This window comes from Moschus berezovskii, chromosome 14 (genome assembly GCF_049115385.1).
Source record: "Moschus berezovskii isolate FMDL1 chromosome 14, NW_MosBer_1.0, whole genome shotgun sequence".
Lineage (NCBI taxonomy): Eukaryota > Metazoa > Chordata > Mammalia > Artiodactyla > Moschidae > Moschus > Moschus berezovskii.
In genome coordinates, this window is record NC_142473.1 from 58,904,977 (window position 1) to 58,926,615 (window position 21,639).

At 44.7% G+C, this 21,639-nt stretch overlaps 1 pseudogene; it reads left to right on the forward strand.

Annotated features, from left to right (window-relative positions):
• Nucleotides 1-952: 952 nt before the first annotated feature.
• Nucleotides 953-12,853, forward strand: LOC148775632 (2-acylglycerol O-acyltransferase 2-like; annotated as a pseudogene).
• The last annotated feature ends 8,786 nt before the right edge of the window (nt 12,854-21,639 follow it).

Genomic DNA, 21,639 nt, shown 5'->3' on the forward strand with positions numbered 1-21,639 from the left:
AGTCAAGTCTGGAGCCCAGGGGGAGGTCAGGCTGGAGATGCAGTCTGGAAGTGCTCATCCTGTAGACAGACTCCAAGGCCATGAACCTGGATAAGGTCTCTGCTGGAGAGAGGGTGGAGAGGAGAGGGAGTGTCCAGGGACTGAGGGGGCAGGAGGACCCTCAAGCACTTAGTCTGCTGAAGGACAAGAGCCACTGTGGAGACCCATGAGTATCCAGAGGGGCAGGATGCAATCCAGGAGAGGGTGGTGTCCACAGGCCAAATGATTTCAAGGAGGAGGGTGGGAACAGTTGTGTCTGAGGCTGCTGAGAGGTCACGATGAGAGCTGAGAACTGACCGCTGGATTCAGCAGTGTGGAGGCCACTGGTGAAATTGTCAAGGGCAGTTCCATGGAAGAGTGGTGTCTGAAGTCTGGAGGAGGGAGGACAGAATGGGATCAGAGGGTGTTTAATGCAGATGGCTCTTCTTAAGTTGTGCTGTGCAGGTGAGCTGAGGAATAAAGCAGGAGAGGGAGGAGATGGTGGGGCTGATGGATATTTATATGGCAACTGTGAAGGGAAGATATGTGAAGAGGAACCATTGACCTGGTAGGTGAAAGGAGACAATTACTACAGCCAAGAAGTTCTGTAAGTGAAAAGAGGGCAGGATTGCCCTATACTTGCTGCTTCACTTGCCAAGTAATGGGCAAGATTTGAGCAAATGTGATCTGGCAGATAATGTATTGCCTGAGGAGTAAACTGTACTTCTCTTCCCCCATACTCACCTAGGTTCAGACCAGGTGCTTTTAAAGATTTCTCCTAAGAAACTTGTTCCTGCAATGACACCTTACGGTTGGCTGGTAACCCACCCCACCCCACACAAGTGCTTAGGAAACTGCTGGCAGCAATGAACCAGAGGTGTCTCAGACCACAGCAGAGCTCAGAGAAGCCTCCTGAGACAGCAGATTAAACAGCATGGTGGAGTTCGCCCCCTTGTTTGTGCCTTGGGAACGCAGGCTGCAAGCATTCGTGGTCCTGCAGTGTGTCAGCTGTTTCCTGGCCATGGGTAAGGTGAGCTGTTTGGAAACCGGTAACCTTGGGCACCTGTCACTTCTGGTGCACACAGTGCTTTGATGGGAGGAAAATGCAGATCCTAAAGGGGTTGCTACCTCAGCACCTGGTGATCACGGGGATGAAGGACATCCTGCTCAAGTGGCCATTGGGAGATTTACCAGAAGGAGTGTGTACGACTATCTGTGTCCACGCCCAGGCCAGCCTGGCCTCTGTGACCATCAGGAACAGCACAGGGAGGTCTAGTAGCCCTGAGCCTGGAGCTACAGTAAGGGAAGCTGAGAGATGGAAGGTGAGCCCACCAGTGCCAGAAACAAGAGACTGTACCTTGTCCCTTTTCCTGAGGGCAAAGGGTAGCCCCAAGAAGGCTTTAGGTACTGGAGTGACATGGTCCAATCTGTGTGTGACGGGCTGCAATTGAGGGATCTCAATTGTGTTGTGGTGTCTGGGGGAGGCAGATGACAGGGAGAAGTTGTTACTAAATCAAATTTGGGCCTGCTTTCCTGAGCACAGTAAAGCTCATATACTGATATTTGGTTGAGATAAGTTTTTAGAAAGTGCAATACTTATTGCAGGAGCCAAGAAAGAAGTCTAAGTATGTACGGCTCAAAATTACAGAACCTCCCCCCCCCATGAATTTCAGGGAATGGTATCTAGAGACTGGGTGAGGTAGAGTTTCTGGGCACATGATCAGCTCCTAGACAATCGTCAGATTGCTTGGTGGTGAGGTAACTGGGAGCCATCATCAACCTTCTGGTTCCCCCTGGTCTGAGGTCTACAGACTGATGAGCAGCTTCCTCTACCTGGCGGGGGTTCAGTATCTGGAAAAGAGCTGAAAGATGAGGCTCAGAATATTATCTATAGCCCTTGAAGAGTTACTAAAATTTCTTGATTTGTTGAATAAGTTAAACTATTATTATTAATATTTTCTCTTGTTGACTGTTTTCCTTTCTTTCTTTGTTTATCATTTCTCTGGTGAATTTTACCCTTTAGAACTTTGGGAAACCTTATGGGGCCACAGTATTTCTACAAATGAGGGGCAGACTGAGGATATGAGAGGTCTTTTCTAGGAAGGCTGCATATGTCCTGCTCAGGTACAAGGTCACAGTTAACACCAGGGGTCACAACGTAGGTCCATGGGCCAAATACAGCCCCCTGATTGTTTTTGCATTTGTACAACCCAAGAGTCAAAAATGGTTTTTACAGTTTAAATGCTCTCATTAGAAATGATTTTGTACCTATGCAATATCCTCCTAGTTGCCTCTTGAGCCCCACATTCTGAATTATGGCTCTGAATTCTGAAAGGATTCCTGACCCTGATCTAGGGAGGCTAGCAGTAGGTAGCGAGATGGGGCCCCTTTTCAAAGATTCTTAAGAGATTGTCCACAGGCAAAATGTACAGACTGGCAAGAAAGTAAGGGCTTGCAGTGGGCCATAAATGCTGCACATGTAGTGAACAGCTGGCTCATGCTGGACATACAGCTGGTATTTGGGGGAGGGGCAAAGAAGTGGCCAGAAAAGTCAACAGGGACATGTCACCACAGACTCAAGTCCCAGACAAATACTTTCTAGTGGGTTACTTGCTTACACTGTTCTTTTTTTTAATTCACACTCTCACACAGGAAGGTAAGCTCCTTTCAAACGGATGGTCTTGTTCTCATCTGCATCTCCAGCTCCTTGAAGAGTTGATGTTGGTATATGTTTGTTAAATGAAAGATTGTTGGGAGCATAACGGAGCCAAAATAGTAGAATTGAATGCCAGGTCCCATCCTACTAGCTTTCTGGGTGACCTAGCCAAACTGGTCTCAGTGAAATGGGGTTTTGCATTTTTCTTTCTGGGTGTTAGAAGGGGAAAGAAGGGATCTTCCTTTCTCAGGGACTGGAAATACTCCCAAGTTTGGCTTTGCCTGCTGACAGGAGTTAAAAGGTGAGCCCGAGGTGAGGTATACTGAGGTGTAGGAGAGTTCCTTTGGTCAAGTGGAAATGCCAGCTTTTTAAAATCTTTTTTCTTTTTCTGAGTGAAAAATGAATCCACGCTATTGTTACTCATTCAAACAGAATATGTAGTTTAAAAATGAATCCAGGGAAAAGTGAATCTTACCCTGCAGGGAGCCACTATGAACAACTTGGGTCTTATTCTCTAGACCAGACATGGGAGTTCTCATTTCATGGGTACTGAGGTTCAGTTTGGGAAGATGAAAAGAGTTCCAGAGATGAAGGATGGTGATTGTTACACAGCAATATGATGAATTAATGCCATCAACAATACACTAAAAATCATTTCAGGTATATGCCCGGGAGTAGGAATGCTGGGTCTTATGGTAGCTCTATTTTTGGTTTCATAAGGTATCTCCATTTAGTCCTCTATAGTGCCCATGTCAAGAAAACCATAATATGAAAAGATCCATGCACCACAATGTTCATTGCAGCCCTATTTACAATAACTAAGACATGGAAACAATCTAAATGTCCAATGACAGAGGAATGGATATAAATGGAATATTACTCAGTCATTAAAAAAGCACAAATAATACCATTATAGCAACATGGATAGACCTAGAAATTGTCATAGTGAGTGACGTAAGTCAGACACAGAAAGACAAATATTGTATGATATCACTTATATGCAGTATCAAAAAAGGGTACAAATAAATTTTTTTATTTACATAGCATATGGACATTGAAAACACATTTATGGTTACCAGGGGACCAGGAGGGAAGGGAAAATTAGGGGATTTGGATTGACATATACACACTCAGTTCAGTTCAGTTCAGTCGCTCAGTCATGTCCGACTCTCCGCGACCCCATGAATCACAGCACGCCAGGCCTCCCTGTCCATCACCAACTCCCGGAGTTCACTCAAACTCATGTCCATCGAGTCGGTGATGCCATCCAGCCATCTCATTCTCCATCGTCCCCTTCTCCTCCCGCCCCCAACCTTTCCCAGCATCAGAGTCTTTTCCAGTGAGTCAACTCGTCGCATGAGGTGGCCAAAGTATTGGAGTTTCAGCTTTAGCATCAGTCCCTCCAATGAACATCCAGGATTGATCTCCTCTAGAATGGACTGGTTGGATCTCCTTGCAGTATAAGGGACTCTCAAGAGTCTTCTCCAGCACCACAGTTCAAAAGCATCAATTGTTTGGCAATCAGCTTTCTTCACAGTCCAACTCTCACATCCATACATGACCACAGGAAAAACCATAGCCTTGACTAGACGGACTGCACATTGGGCCTGTCCTATAGCCCTGCTGCACTCCTGATGGACAGGCCAGGCATAGATTGCCCTCTTCCTTCCTCCCTCCTTCAGCAGGAAATGGCCTGGCAGCAGAGCAAAGAACTGAACAAAACCTAAAGAACTCAGGGAGTTGTATCCACACTGAGCAGCTTAGCGTGGCCAGAACAAGAGGCACATGTGGTGAGTGAGGCTGGAGCAAGAGGGGATCAAGTTAGCAGTGGGGAGGCTGAAGTCAGGCTGAGCTGCTGGAGCTGAGCCTCAGCTATGAGAAGTCATGTGGGGACTTCAGCTAACGGGGAGACATATCTATGGAATATAGGATTTATCTATGGGAAGATGGGCTGAGGTAAACAGGAAGTGGGCTAGGTAGAAAGCTTCTTCATTCACAGGACGGATGCTCGAAAGATTTCATCCTGTCCCATCTCTACCAGGCACTTATTGAGCACCTGGTGAATACAGACTACTGAATAGGGCAGAGATGGCGGTAGAGGGAGAAGACTGAAAGGAACGAGGTGTCTGGGAAAAAGCGTCGTGGGAAAAAGCCAGTTTGAAGTTAGGTCTACCTGTTCAAACCCAATCTCCCAGTGTGACATGGGACAGGCTCATCTCTTCTTCCTTTAAGGCAGAGTAGGCCGACCCCTTCCTCTTGGGGCGAGGCCTGGACAGGACTGTGCTGCTAGTGCTGGGCAAATGGGGAGAGCTCGTGCCTTCATACCTCTGATCACTAATGCTCCTGCCTCCCTCCCCAGGCATTGTCTGCTCTGTGGTCTTCATAGGCCTCCTGTTCACAAGATTCTGGATCTTCAGTATCCTGTATGCGATCTGGTGGTATGCGGATCGAGCCAAGCCCTGGCAGGGGGGCAGGCAGAGTGATGTACTAAGGCACTGGGTCATATGGAGGTACATGTAGGACTATTTCCCCATCTCGGTGAGTAATGGGGGTGGTTGTGTTGTGGCCAGGATTGAAGTCCCCAAGTGTCCATGGGGAAGCACGTCCCTGTGTGCAGTGAGCAGAATACTGGGCTGGGAGGCAGGAGACAGGCTTTTACCCCTTTGTGACCTGAGAATAGTCGGTTTCTGTCTGGGTATGGTGTCCCACGTGTAGAGATGTGGAGCCAATACGAGGACTGATGTATGAAAGAGATTTGAAAGTTCTGTGGGCCAGGTAGTATGGCATATACACGTATCTTAGCACAGAGGTGTAAAGTTTTAGTAGTGCAAGGCAGGGACAGGCCCTCATCTGGAGGCAGGCACTCCTCTGGACACGGAAGAGAAGCGTGTATAGCGTGTAACCTCTGAAGGTGAACATCACAGATTCTAATACAGGGTCTGCAACATGCCGGCTGTATGACCTTGGGTGAGTTATACATGCTTGCCGAGCCTCGACGGCTTCATATGTAAAGTAGAGATGCTGCCACATACCTCATTGAGTTATGTGGATTCCATGACACAGCAGGTCCTCCTGGGGCCTTTAAGAACAACATCTGGCTCTCTTTTCACACCTGGAGCTGTGATCAATCCCACATCTGAAAGAAAAGTGGTGCCGAGTTGCTCTGTGCCTGTCTTATCTGCATCTATTCTCTCCCTACTCTGACAAGCTATCTCTCCCAGAGTATTTCTCCGCCTGGGCACTATTGATCTTGTGGGAAACTGAACCTGATTTCCAGAAATTCCACGTGCACAGTGTTCAGAACTGTAGGCCACTGCAGTCCTGTGGCATCAACACCTGCAGAGGGCGGGCAGTACCGCCAAGTGTCCAGCAGAGGGAGAGATGACATGCACTTTGATCTCCCTGTCCTGGACTGAGGCTGGAAAGGGGGCTACTGTTGGCAGATTCTGGACTCTGTCACCCCTCAGGAGAACTTCCAAGTCATCCTCACCCCCTTACAGAGCAGGCCCTGCAGGAATTTTAGCATGGCAGGAGGTAGGGCAGCCAGGGAGAGAGTCTGCTGTCCACTGGAAACTAGTGCACAACCTTAGAGTTGTGAGGGGTTTTGTCCTTCGATGTTACTGAAGACTGTGGTCAGCAGAGAGCCTCGCAGCAACCTCTGAGGAGCTGTTCTAAAAGGCAAAGGAGGCTCAAGACTTATGGGTTTTGCTGGGGAAAAAAAACCACCTATGTTGACAAACATCAAAATATTACTGCCAGTCACAAAAAGCAGACAACTCAAGTAATTGATTTTCATGTTTTTCTCTGTGTGGGGAGGTGCAAAATCTGGGCTCACAGCAGTCGTTTCTTTGGTGTGCATCCTCACTCACTCTGACCAGTATCCTCTTTTCCTCCATCCTGAGTTCCTTTCCAGCCCCATTGTCAGTGGTGGCTACGGTGGCTGCTAGCTTGAAGGCAGGCAAGCAACATTCCTTGTGTCAACCACTCTGCTGGGCCTACTCCATAATACAAACTTTTCCACTGCGATTATATGAGCTACTACCTAATGATAGAGTTTCTAGTGAAATTAGGAGACTACTTCTGAGCACTAGAACTTTCTAAACACACCCTATGGGCTTCCTGAGGAGCTAATGGTGGAGAATCAGGCATTGTTTCCCCCAGGACAAGCTACCTTCACCTCATGCTGAAGATCAGTCCAGGATCTGGGTTTCTCTGTGAAGATTTCATTATCCTGGAACAGCAGTGTCTGCAAAGACTAAGCCCTGAGCAAGAGTATAGTGCTGTGGACAGGCCGTGACCTGCTGTAAGGAAGTGCTGCAGACTTGGCAGGACACCTCCCTGACCCCTTCCCACCCACGCCTGTGGGCATCACCAGGACTTCATGCCCCTCCTCCTGGCCCCCATTTCCTTCCACACAGGAGTCTCTTACACTGAGTCATGGGGGCTCAAGGGTCAGCCCTGATCCGGGTCAGAGCTCTGGATGCCACAGCCCTTGGAGAGATGCTCACTCCCTCCTGTGATGGCTCCTTCATTCTGGGGGAGCTTTGCCTGGGATTAGGTCTCCCTTCACATAGGACAGGGGCTTGGGTCCCTGTCACCATCCCAGGAGTCTCACCTCTGCCTTGGGCAGGGGCCTTCCTTCCCTGGTGGGATGTATCGGCTTCATCCATTCATGGGTCTGTTCTCTCTCTCTTCATCCAACAGTCTCCCAGAGCATCTCCTTTGCCCCAGACTGGCACCAAGAACAAGGATCCTCAGATAAGCCATCTCTAATTTCAGGACACTCACATGGGGGTGTCATATCCCTTGGGGACACATAGAAGAGGTCAGCACAGACAGTTAGCAGAGACTGGGGAGGGCCTGAGGTGCAGCCCCGATTCACCAGGCTGTTCTCCTTGCAGCTGGTCAAGACTGCCGACATGGACCCCTCCCGGAACTACCTCGCTGGCTTCCACCCTCATGGGATCGGGGTGATTGGAGCTTTTACCAACCTTTTCACTGAGAGCACAGGGTTCTCCTCAGTTTTCCCAGGCATCCGCTCACATCTAATGATGCTAAACTTGTGGTTCTGGGTCCCTGTCTTCAGGGAATGCATCATGTCTGTGAGTGAGTCTTCCCAAATCTGGCCAGCCCGAGAGGTGAGGGCTGGAGACATGGAGGAAGGGTGTCAGGGAGGGCTGCTAAGATTTCTGTACTTCCTGAAGAGCATGTGCAGTGGAGAAGGAGGCTAGACCCAAGGAAGCATTTCCCACAGCTCTGTGCCCAGCAATGACCTTAGTGAGGGGTTGGAAAGAAGGGAATGATAGAGTCCCAGCCCTCAGGAAACTCCCAGCTGCGAGAGGAGGGTGAGTGGAGACCTGCCACACGTAGCCCACAGTCTCTCCCTGTCACCCCATACCTAACCACCTTCCTCTCTCCCCAGGGCTGGTCTCAGCAGACAAAGAGAGTGCTGCTCACATCCTGAGCAGGAAAGGAGGTGGCAATCTGCTGTCCATTGTTGTTGGGGGCGTCCAGGAGGCACTGAATGCCAAGCCTGGAGCCTACAAGCTGGTGCTGCAGAAATGCAAGGGTTTCATCAGGCTCGCCCTGATGCACGGGTATTGGGGAGAGGGCTCTGTGTTCAGCCTGAGGTTGGCAAGGATTGTGTTTTTGTGGGATACACCAGAGATTAAGGCAGATTCTATTTTGGCAGGTAGATTCTCAATCCATTGACATTGAAGAGTCTATCTTGGTGATCGATATTTTGTCTCATTTCCAAATACCCAGAGAAGATTCTAGAAGGGAGTTTTGGTGATTAAAGGGAATAAGTGTCAAAGGTCATATTGTTGAGAGCTTGCATTACATCTGAGTCGAAGGGACTTGGACAATAAAGTTTGAGACATAGCTTAGAGCTGTTCTCCTATAGCATCTTTTTTCAGAAAATTTGGAGATATTTTATATCTAGGAGGACTCTCTGCGGCATTCTGGACTCCCTGTCATGTTACAACAGTGAGACAGTGGCCCCGAGACAGGCCAGATCCCAAGGCCTTGGCAGGTCTGAGACACACACAAAGCCTCCTACTCTTGTCCCAGGGCTCCGTCCTCTGCTCCAGTTGCTGCTCACTAGGTCCCTACAGGAGGCTAGGGGACCATTTTTTGTGCCTTCTTGCTCCTCCACACGCCCTCTCTCCTGTCTCCCTCTAGGGCAGCTCTGGTGCCGATCTTCTCCTTTGGGAAGAATGACATATACGACCAGATTGAGAGCTCTCCTGGTTGCAGTGGTTTCAGGACCGACTTCACAAGAGCATTAGAGGCTCCATCCCTCTCTTCTATGGCCGTAGAGTCTTTCAGTACAGCTTTGGTCTTGTGCCCTTCCGCCGACCCATCACCACTGTGGGTGAGCCTAGACTCGGGCTGGGAGGGGAAGGGCTATAGAGAAAGAGGCCTGGGCTTGTGCTGCAAGGAGACCTGGACACAGAGCAGCGCACCCTTCACTTTGTGGAGCACAAGTTCTAGAGTTTGAGACAGACACAGAGGCAAGTAACCCTATGAAAGGCAGTCTAGAATGAGAAGAGTAACAGGGGTGTGAAGCCCAGTAGCCACTACTTATTCCTGAGCCCCTGCAGTGTGTCAGGCCCTGCACTGGCTCCTAAAATGTGGCAGCTTAGTTTTCCCAACAACTTGTGAGGAGGGACTCTCATCCCCATTTTATTGATTGCAAACACAGACCCACAGAAGGCAAATCACTTCCAAGAGATCAGGCTTCCCTCGGTATCAAAGTTGAGGTTTGATAAGGGTATTTGCCTTTTTATTATGTGAGACAAGGAGGGTATAATTCTGACCACATGGTCTAATGACAGTAATTGGAGAAGGTGGATACAAGGCCATGGCAGTTCTGTTAGAATTGTGTGTAAAGTAGCATTCAACAGGTTTTGAAGGAGAGCCAGAGGGATTTCCTTGTAAATAATGGTCATGGGCTTTAGTCCATAGACTTAGCACCATCTTTCAGCTATTTGCTTTCTTCCTGACTTCCAACTAGGTTCCAACGGCAGAACTAATACAAGTGTTCATCTCTACTCACCCAGTCATTTCTTAGTTGAGTACAGGTAACCTCCTCTACCAAATTTTCTTTGCATTGTGTGCTGATATTCTCATGAATGTTATAATGCTGCTGCCTCTAGACTATTCCCAAGAGAAGAAGACATGGCAACTGCTTTCTGATCCACCTCCTCCCACAGCCACAGTCTCTTCCAATCATGGCATGTGAGGCTCCAAATCCACCTTTCCATGAGGCTAAGAGCACATCCCTAGAGCTTGCAACCTGGCACTATTGTTCCTGGCTCAGTTCTGTTCAGTCCCTTGGTCGTTTCCTATTCTTTGCGACTTCATTAATGGCAGCATGCCATGCCTCCCTGTCCATCCCTGACTCCAGGAGTGCACCCAAATTCATGTGCATTGAGTCGGTGATGCCATCCAGTCATCTCATTCTCTGTCATCCCCTTGTCCTCCTGCTTCCAATCCCTCCCAGCATCAGTCCTTCCAATGAACACCCAGGACTGATCTCCTTTAGGATGGATTGATTGGATCTCCTTGTAGTCCAAGGGACTCTCAAGAGTCTTCTCCAGCACCACAGTTCAAAAGCATCAATTCTTTGGCACTCAGCTTTCTTCACAGTCCAACTCTCACATCCATACATGATCACTCAAAAAACCATGGCCTTGACTAATGGACCTTTGTTGGCAAAGTAATATTTCTGCTTTTTAATATGCTATCTAGGTTGGTCATAACTTTCCTTCCAAGGAGTAAGCTTCTTTTAATTTCATGGCTGCAATCAGCATCCTCAGTGATTCTGGAGCCCCCAAAAATAAAGTCTGACACTGTTTCCACTGATCCCCCATCTATTTCCCATGAAGTGATGGGACCAGATGCCATGGTCTTAGTTTTCTGAATGTTGAGCTTTAAGCCAACTTTTTCACTCTACTCTTTCACTTTCATCAAGAGGCTTTTGAGTTCCTCTTCACTTTCTGCCATAAGGGTGGTATCATCTGCTTATCTGAGGTGATTGATATTTCTCCTGGCAATCTTGATTCCAACTGGTGCTTCATCCAGCCCAGCGTTTCTCATGATGTACTCTGCATATAAGTTCAATAAGCAGGGTGACAATATACAGCCTTGACGTACTCCTTTCCCTATTTGGAACCAGTCTTTTGTTCCATGTCCAGTTCTAACTCTTGCTTCCCGATCTGCATATAGGTTTTCAAGAGGCAGGTCAGGTGGTCTGGTATTCCCATCTCTTTCAGAATTTTCTACAGTTGTTTTGATACACACAGTCAAAGGCTTTGGCATAGTCCATAAAGCAGAAATAGATGTTTTTCTGGAACTCTCTTGCTTTCTCCATGATCCAGCGGAGATTGGCAATTTGATCTCTCGTTCTTTTGCTGTTTCTAAAATCATATTGAACATCTCGAAGTTCATGGTTCACATATTGCTGAAGCCTGGCTTGGAGAATTTTGAGCATGACTTTACTAGCGTGTGAGATGAGTGCAATTGTGTGGTGGTTTGAACATTCTTTGGTATTGCCTTTCTTTGGGATTGGAATGAGGACTGACCTTTTCCAGTCCTGGGGCCACTGCTGAGTTTTCCAAATCTGCTGGCATATTGAGTGCAGCACTTTCACAGCATCATCTTTCAGGATTTGAAATAGCTCAACTGGAATTCCATCACCTCAGCTAGTTTTGTTTGTAGTGATGCTTTCTAAGGCTCACCTGACTTCACATTCCAGTATGTCTGGGTCTAGGTGAGTGATCACACTATCGTGATTATCTGGGTCATGAAGTTCTTTTTTGCACAGTTCTTGTGTATTCTTACTCCCTCTTCTTAATATCTTCTGCTTCTGTTAGGTCCATACCACTTCTGTCCTTTATTGAGCCCGTCTTTGCATGAAATGTTCCCTTGGAATCTCTAATTTTCTTGAAGTGATCTCTAGTCTTTCCTATTCTGTTGTTTTCCTCTGTGTCTTTGCAATGATCGCTGAGGAGGGCTTTCTTACCTCTCCTTGCTATTCTTTGGAACTCTGCATTCAGATGGGTATATCTTTCTTCTTCTCCTTTGCTTTTCACTTCTCTTGTTTTCACAGCTATATGTAAGGCCTCCTCAGACAGCCATTTTGCTTGTTTGCATTTCTTTTCCATGGGGATGGTCTTGGTCCCTGTCTCCTGTACAATGTCATGAACCTCCGTCCATAGTTCATCAGGTACTCAATCAGATCTAGTCCCTTAAATCTATTACTCACTTCCACTGTATAATCATAAGGGATTTGATTTAGGTCATATCTGAATGGTCTAGTGGTTTTCCCTACTTTCTTCAATTTAAGTCTATATTTGGCAATAAGGAGTTTATGACCTGAGCCACAGTCTGATCCTGGTCTTGTTTTTGCTGACTGTATAGAGCTTCTCCATCTTTGGCTTCAGAGAATATAATCCATCTGATCTTGGTTTTGACCATCTCGATGTCCATGTGTAGAGTCTTCTCTTGTGTTTTTGGAAGAGGTTGTTTGCTATGACCAGTGTGTTCTCTTGGCAAAACTCTATTAGCCTTTGCCCTGCTTCATTCCGTATTCCAAGGCCAAATTTTCCTGTTACTCCAGGTGTTTCTTGACTTCCTACTTTTGCATTCCAGTCCCCTGTAATGAAAAGTCTACATGTTCCTGGCTACATGACCATAATCAAGTAACCTTAAACAAGTTCTTTAACCTCCCTGAACCTCATTTCTTCAGCAGTCAAACAGGAATAATAGCAGGTTCTGACCTCCTCAGATTGTTAGGATGACAGAAGAGATAATGCATGCAAATGCCTGCTAGCTGTATTGTTGATATATCAGAATCTTGGAGTTGCTAACATCTTCAAATCTATGACTCAAAATAGAATTGAAAGGGAGGGAGAAAGAATGTTTACCTGCTCAGATGACCATTGTGATGTGAACATCAAGGGCCCCTGAGCCTTCAGTGGTTCCTGCTCTGGGCCACACTCACCTCTGTGTCTTGCAGTGGGGAAGCCCATTGAGGTGCAGAAGACACCGCATCCCTCCCAGGATGAAGTGGACTCTCTCCATCAGCGCTACATGCAGGAACTGGAAAATGTCTTTGAAGCCCACAAGCTCAAGAACAGTGTCTCCATAGACCAACACTTGGAATTCTGCTGAACGCCCCCCTAGGGGAGGGGCTCCTCCAAAGGGCAGGACTGGCATTAGGCAGGATGGAGGGAGGTGCTGTTGAAGCTGAAAAGTTAAAATTTTACATAACCTCCTGCTCCTTCTGCCTCTGTAACTCAGCTTGCTCCTTGCAAAGTGTGGATCCCGTAGGTCTCAGATAGTGGGGACTCGCAATATTAGGAACTGGAGCTTATCTCACTCACCCTTGTCCTTCTCTTTGCAATTTCCCAGCCCCTGGAAACCCACAAACCCACTTATTCATGGCTGTCTGTGTATCAAACTCTGTAATCCCTTTGTTCGTGGCTCAGAGCTTGGAGTGTTAACTCCTCTGGCCCACAGGCATAACAACGCTGAGTTCTCCAACTCTCCAAGTATGTGCTTGGTTTCTCAAGTACTGGTTTCTGCAACATTTCTGGATGCCCCAGCGACATTCCAACCGTGTCGGACCCTTGAGCCACTGGACTGGTGGCTTGGCCAGGCTGGAGTGAAGGATCCCCAGATGAACAAGGAGGCCATTCTGGAGGGATTCTGGGTTCTCTTTCGGGCCGGTGTTCCGAATCTCCCGATGGCCGAGCCCCGACTGGACTCATTGGAGGGATGGACCAACTCACCAGGAATGGCCACAGGATCAGTAAGGCCCCGGGGCCAGTCCCCAGTCAGATCCTACCCCAATGGGCAGAAGAGGAGATTGATCACCTTCTTGGAGCTCCCATGAAGGGAGCAACAGTTAAGGAAACCTGAGGACTTGGGAGAAGGGAGCCTTTGTGACAGACTCTGAATGATTGTGAGTGCGTGATTGCTGATTGAACAGAGTGAGAGAAATTTTTCTTTTTGGAAACTGCAAAACTAATTCTTTCTGCATATGCAATTAAAAACAACTAGCTTGTTAAAAGTCTTGCGAGGAAAAAGCTTGATGTTAACCCTTTCCATGTCCTTGAAATACAGAGCCAACTTTACCTGAGACCTCAGCCTTGGGCAGATTAGAACTTCAAGCAAAGAAAAAAAAAAGTGTCAAAGGGATATTTTAAATCTCACACAGAATACTATAAGATCTCTGTCAGTCTGTCTGTCTGGTTTTATGTATGTCTCAGTGTATGTCTTTTGTTTTTTTTTTCATGATAATATTGTTGAAGTTGTAAATGAGTTTAATTTAATTGGCCTCAAGGAAAGTAAGTGCTAAAACTCCTAGAGGAGAACATAGGCAAAACCCTCTCCGACATAAATCACAGCAGGATCCTCCATGCCCCAACTCCCAGAATATTGGAAATAAAAGCAAAAATAAACAAATGGGATCTCATTAAAATTAAAAGCTTCTGCACAGCAAAGGAAACTATAAGCAAGGTGAAAAGACAGCCTTCAAGAAGGGAGAAAATAATAGCAAATGAAGCAACTGACAAAGGATTAATCTCCAAAATATACAAGCAGCTCCTGCAGCTCAATCCCAGAAAAATAAACAACCCAATCAAAAAATGGGCCAAAGAACTAAACAGACATTTCTCCAAAGAAGACATACAGATGGCTAACAAACACATGAAAAAATGCTCAACATCCCTCATAATCAGAGAAATGCAAATCAAAACCACAATGAGATACCATTTCACACCAGTCAGATTGGCTGCTATCCAAAAGTCTACATGCAATAAATGCTGGAGAGGGTGTGGAGAAAAGGGAACCCTCTTACACTGTTGGTGGGAATGCAAACTAGTACAGCCACTATGGAGAACAGTGTGGAGATTCCTTAAAAAACTGGAAATAGAACTGCCATATGATCCAGCAATCGCACTCCTGGGCATACACACCGAGGAAACCAGAATTGAAAGAGACACATGTACTCCAATGTTCATTGCAGCACTGTTTATAATAGCGAGGACATGGAAGCAACCTAGATGTTCATCTGCAGACGAATGGATAAGAAAACTTTGGTATATATACACAATGGAGTATTACTCAGCCATTAAAAAGAATACATTTGAATCAGTTCTAATGAGGTGGATGAAACTGGAGCCTATTTTACAGAGTGAAGTAAGCCAGAAAGAAAAACACCAATACAGTATACTGACGCATATATATGGAATTTAGAAAGATGGTAACCTTAACCCTGTATACAAGACAGCAAAAGAGACACAGGTGTATAGAACAGTTTTTGGGACTCTGTGGGAGAGGGTGAGGGTGGGATGATTTGGGAGAATGGCACTGAAACATTATCATATGTGAAATGAATCACCAGTCCATGTTTGACGCATGATACAGGATGCTCAGGGCTGGTGCACGGGGATGACCCTGAGGGAGGATAAGGGGAGGAGGGAGAAGGGGAACACATGTACACCCAGGGCAGATTCATGTCAATGTATGGCAAAATCAACCAACATAATATTGTAAAGTAATTAGCCTCCAATTAAAAAATATATATATATAATAAAAAAAAGAAAAGTAAGTGCTTACAAATCAAACAACTCTAAATAGAAGAAAAATTAATCTAAATAAATTTCAGATTCATGTAAACTAGGAAATATTCAATATTAAATATCTAGTATTAATGTTTGTTTTCTAATCTAATAAGGAAGTAGGATGTATGTTTTTAAGAAAGAAGATATAAAAAATGAAATAATGTTGTATAAAGGGAAAAGAAAGTGGGTCTGACGTATAGCTGGTTGCTACAAAAAGTCATTAAAACGTTTGTGGAAAGTGGACCCTGAAAAAAGTTTTGTGCTTGGTTAGGACTGACTAAGTTTAAAATAAATTCAATTAAGTTTACCTAAATGAGTTTAAAGTAAGCTGGTGCAAAGAACTTGACCTTTCTCTCTGTTAAGAAAACATAGTTTATTCAGTTGTTGAACTGCTTTTAATAACACATTTAAATTTCTTTACCTCTTAATTGATCTGTTTTATATTTACCCTTGAAATCTTTTGTTAACTTTGACTAAGTGAATAACTTATTTCACCATAATTTATATGATCCTACCTGACTGAATGTTATAAACCCTTTCGACATGTATTGACAAAGCTTCCTAAATATCTTGATTTCTAGCTAACTTTGGGATGCTTCAGAGGGCCCCTGAGACATCCCAGAGAGCTATTAAGCTACCTGGGTTCACTGATCGTGTTGAACTACCTGAGAAGCACTGCTGAAGGGGTGACAAATCTTCTCAGGTTGTACTGTATGGCTGATGTTACTAATATAGATATCCTAAAATTATGTGATATTCATATAGATCTGATTGCCTGATAAGATATGGTCAATTATAATTCTAGTTGTCATATTAAAGTTTATGAACAGGTTTCTTTGTTTATTGCAATAGAATCAGATTTTAAACATGCCTTGTATGCTTTTCCTGTCATGCCTTTGGAAGAATACTGCTAGTTCTTCAAAATTTATGGAAAAGACTTTCTAAGATTAAGCAGATAAACTACTTTTGTTACTAACAGTAAGTTGATACCAGACTGGAATTTGGTCTTCACTCAGTTTAGAGAACAAAGTTTTCTTAGAATGCAGCTTTTGATAACAGATTATGAGTTTCTTTGCCTTTAAGTGATTTATATTTGTTTTAAAAATCTTTTTGCTACTTTGGTAGAGAAAATAAACATTATTCAAGATTATGGTATGTGTAGACAAAGCTCATTCTGCTTGTACAAAAAATAACCCCTCACAGTTAGACATTTGCTACCTTGATGTACATGAAACATGACAATAGTTTGCTTCTAAATCAGGAAATTAAAAATGGATAAACAATAGCTAAAGATCAAAGAGCCAGGGCTATAGGAAATCCAAGATGGCCACTTGGCTTTTCTCTGCTCACTGACAGACCACATTTTTATTTGACGGGTTAAAGCCTTCCCTGGCTACAGTATTAATGCCCTCACAATGAGTTCTCCAAAAAAAGAAAAAAATAGGTTTCACTGAATATTAAGTTCTAGTTTTGTTAATTAAGGTCTGTGCTTACTAAGATTCACTTCTGAGATAGTTCTTTGTTACACTGTTAAAAGTTTTATTTAAGGACACTCTAAGGTTGTTTCTAAAGCTTATCTCAGTAACCAATCTTTATTAAAGGTCAGATGCTCCCTGATGTACAACCAGGGATTAACTGTAAGACTAGAGATCTTGTCAAGAAAATTAGAGATACCAAGGGAATATTTCATGCAAATATGGGCTCAATAAATGACAGAAATGGTATGAACCTAATAGAAGCAGAAGATATTAAGAAGAGGTGGCACGAATACACAGAACTATATAAAAATGATCTTCAACACCCAGATAATTATGATGGTGTGATCACTCACCTAGAGCCAGACATCTTGGAATGTGAAGTCAAGTGGGCCTTAGGAAGCATCACTATGAACAAAGCTAGTGGAAGTGATGGAATTCCAGTTGAGCTATTTCAAATCCTGAAAGATGATGCTGTGAAAGTGTTGCATTCAATATGTCAGCATATTTGAAAAACTCAACAGTGGCCACAGGACTGGAAAAGGTCAGTTTTCATTCCAATCCCAACGAAAGATATTGCCAAAGAATGTTCAAACTACTGCACAATTGCACTCATCTCACAAGCTTTCAAGGTAATTCTCAAAATTCTCCAAGTCAGGCTTCAGCAGTACGTGAACTGTGAACTTTCAGATGTCCAAGCTGAATTTAGAAACTGCAGAGGAACCAGAGATCAAATTGCCATCGGTTGGATCATCGAAAAAGAAATCCAGTTACAGAAAAACATCTGCTTCTGCTTATTGAATATACCAAAGCCTTTGACTGTGTGGATCACAACAAACTGTGGAAATTTCTTAAAGAGATGGGAACCAGACCACCTGACCTGCCTTCTGAGAAATCTGTGTGCAGGTCAAGAAGCAACAGTCACAACTGGACACGGAACAACAGACTGGTTCCAAATAAGGAAAGGAGTACGACAAGCTGTATATTGTCATCCTGCTCTTTTAACTTATATGCAGAGTACATCCTGAGAATTCCTGGGCTAGGTGAAGCACAAGCTGGAATCAAGATTGTCAGGAAAAATATCAATAACCTCAGATATGCAGATGACACCACCCTTATGACTGAAAGTGAAGAAGAACTAAAAAGCCTCTTGATGAAAGTGAAAGAAAGTGAAAAAGTTGGCTTAAAGCTCAACATTCAGAAAACTAAGATCATGTCATCCGATCCCATCGCTTCATGGCAAATAGATGGGGAAACGGGGGAAACAGTGGCTGACTTAATTTTTCTGGGCTCCAAAATCACTGCAGATGGTGATTGCAGCCATGAAATTAAAAAACGCTAACTCTTTGGAAGGAAAGTTATGACCAAACTAGATAGCATATTAAAAAGCAGAGACATTACTTTGCCAGCAAAGATCCATCTAGTCAAGGCTATGGTTTTTTCAGTGGTCATGTATGAATGTGAGAGTTAGACTATAAAGAAAGCTGAATGCCGAAGAATTGATGCTTTTGAACTGTGGTGTTGGAGAAGACTCTTGAGAGTCCCTTGGACTGCAAGGAGATCCAACCAAGCGCTCCTAAAGGAGATCAGTCCTGGGTGTTCATTGGAAGGACTAATGTTGAAGCTGAAACTCCAATACTTTGGCCACCTGATGCGAAGAGCTGCTTCATTTGAAAAGACCCTGATGCTGGAAAAGATTGAGAGCAGGAGGAGAAGGGGGTGACAGAGGATGAGATGGTCGGATGGCATCACCAAGTCTATGGATTTGGGTTTGGGTGAACTCCCAGAGTTGGTGATGGACAGGGAGGCCTAGCATGCTGTGGTTCATGGGGTAGCAAAGAGTCAGAGATGACTGAGCGACTTTCACGTCACTTGATTAGTGGCAAATAATGCCTCAATATGTTATGTTAAAGGTTGAGTTTTTTGTATTATATCTTTTTTCTAACCTACCACAATGTAATCTATTTTTAGTTGCTTTTGTTGTTGTTTTGGCAGTAAGTCGTGTCCAATTCTTTCCGATCCCATGAAGTGTAACCCATTAGGCTCCTCTGTTCATGGGATTTCCAAGGAAAAATACTGAACTCACTTGCCATTTCCTTCTCCAGGGGACCTTCCTGACCCAATACGATTCCTTGTCTCCTGCATCGGCTGGCGGATTCTTTACTACTGAGCTACCAAAGAGGACCATCCATTTGTAAAAAAGGATAAATTACCAAAGTAATTAAGAAAACAGTTCAAATTCAGTTTTTATTTGTTAGTTTCATACATATAGAACTACTCTGCCACGTTGCTCTAAGTTTTCTGAGCAGTTACTCTCCAACTCTGTACTTACCTTGTCAGGAACCAGTAACAGGCAGGTTGTGGAAAAGGCCGGTCCTCATACCACACAGGAGTCACACTGCCACAGAATATAAGCTGCTCCATGCTTGTGTACTTGTAAGGGGGTTGTGAGGTGAAGGGCACAGAACCCTGGTGGACTGCTGAGCACTGTACATGGGTCCGTGGTGTCCCCATCTTAGCCCCTGATACCCAGTAGGCTGAGGAGCTCTGAGAAGGGAAGGACTTGTCTGAAGTCACATAGCTGGGAGGTGGGCAATACAGGATTGGTCTCAGCTCTTATCTGTGGCTCTTCCAACCTGTTGAGGGAGGACCCTGGAAAATGCTTGCTAGATACACCTTCAAGACTGAGGGGTGATCCCAGCTGCAGAGTTGCTTGCACAGGGGAGATGATTTTGGAGCCCCCAAAATAACCCCTGTCACCTTTTCCACTGTTTCCCCATCTATTTGCCAAAAAGTGATGGGACCGGATGCCATGATCTTAGTTTCCTGAATGTTGAGCTTTAGGCCAACTTTTCCCCTCTCTTTCATTTTCATTAAGAATCCCTTTAGTTCTTCTTCACTTTCAGCCATAAGAGTGGTGTCATCTGCATATCTGAGGTTATTGATATTTTTCCCGACAATCTTGATTCCAGCTTGTGCTTCATCTAGCCCGGGAATTCTCATGACGTACCCTGCATATAAGTTAAATGAGCAAGATGACAATATGCAGCCTTGCTGTACTCCTTTCCTTATTTGAAACCAGTCTGTTGTTCCATGTCAAATTCTAACTGTTACTTTTTGACATGCATACAGATTTCTCAGAAGGAAGGTAAAGTGGTCAGTATTCCCAGCTCTTTAAGAAATTTCCACAGTTTGACGTGATCCACAGGGTCAAAGCCTTCAGCATAGTCAATAAAGGAGAAGTAGATTGTTCTGGAACTGGCTTTCTTTTTCGATGATCCAGCAGATGTTGGGTATTTGATATCAGTTTCTTCTGCTTTTTCTAAATCTAGCTTGAACATATGGAAGTTCACAGTTCATGTACTGTTGAAGCCTTGCTTGGAGAATATTGAGTATTACTTTGAAAATGTGTGAGATGAGTGCAATTTGTGGTTGTTTGAATATTCTTTGGCATTGCCGTTCTGTGGGATTGGAATGAAAACTGACTTTTCCAGTCCTGTGGCCACTGCTTTGTTCGTAGCGATGCTTCCTAAGGCCCACTTGACTTTGTTTTCCAGAATGTTTGGCTCTAGGTGAGTGATCACACCACCGTGATTATGTGGGTCGTGAAGATTTTTTTGGATAGTTCTTCTGTGTTTTCTTGGCACTTCTTATTAATATCTTCTGCTTCTGTTATGTCCATACCATTTCTGTCCTTAATAGCACCCATCTTTGATGAAATGATATCACTCTATACATCAGCAAATAAGATGTCTGACTACACAGAGAGCCAGAGAAGATATGTATCTGGACACTGCATATATTCTGGTCAAAGTCTACATTGGTGCTCCAGTTTTGTGCAAAAACCTAACTTGTGTAGTCACATACCCAGCAGTCCCTCTGGCTTACGAGTCTGTGGGAGGAATAAGGGCACAGGGACAGGGACCAGCGAGAACGTTGTCATCACAGTCCTTCAAAGTGCCTGGTTGTGGTGGTGGAAAGCAGTTTTCCATTGCAAGAGATATTTAAATCAACAAAGAGTAGAGCATGAACTTGATGAAATGATATTTAATGACCTGTAAACATTTTCAATAACCTCAGATATGCAGATGAAATCACACTTATGGCAGAAAGTGAAGAGGAACTAAAAAGCCTCTTAATGAAAGTGAAAGAGGAGAGGGGAAAAGTTGGCTTAAAGCTCAACATTCAGAAAGCAAAATCATGGCAAATAAATGGGGAAACAGTGGAAACAGTGTCAGACTTTATTTTTTGGGGTTCCAAAATCACTGCAGATGGTGATTGCAGCCATAAAATTAAAAGCAGCTTACTCCTTGGAAGGAAAGTTATGACCAACCTAGACAGAATATTAAAAAACAGAGACACTACTTTGCCAACCAAGGTCCATCTAGTCAAGGCTATGATTTTCCAGTGGTCAGGTATGGATATGAGAGTTGGACTGTGAAGAAAGCTGAGCACCAAAGAATTGATGCTTTTGAACTGTGGTGTTGGAGAAGACTCTTGAGAGTCCCTTGGACTGCAAGGAGATCCAATTAGTCCATCCTAAAGGAGATCAGTCCTGGGTGTTCTTTGGGGGGACTGATGCTGAGGCTGAAACTCCAATACTTTGGCCAATTCATGGGAAGAGTTGACTTATTGGAAAAGACCCTGATGCTGGGAGGGATTGGGGGCAGGAGGAGAAGGGGAAGACAGAGGATGAGATGACTGGATGGCATCACTGACTCGATGTACATGAGTTTGAGTGAACTCCGGGAGTTGCTGATGGACAAGAAGGCCTGGTGTGCTGCGATTCATGGGGTCACAAGGAGTCGGATATGACTGAGTGACTGAACTGAACTGAACTGAAACATTTTCAGGT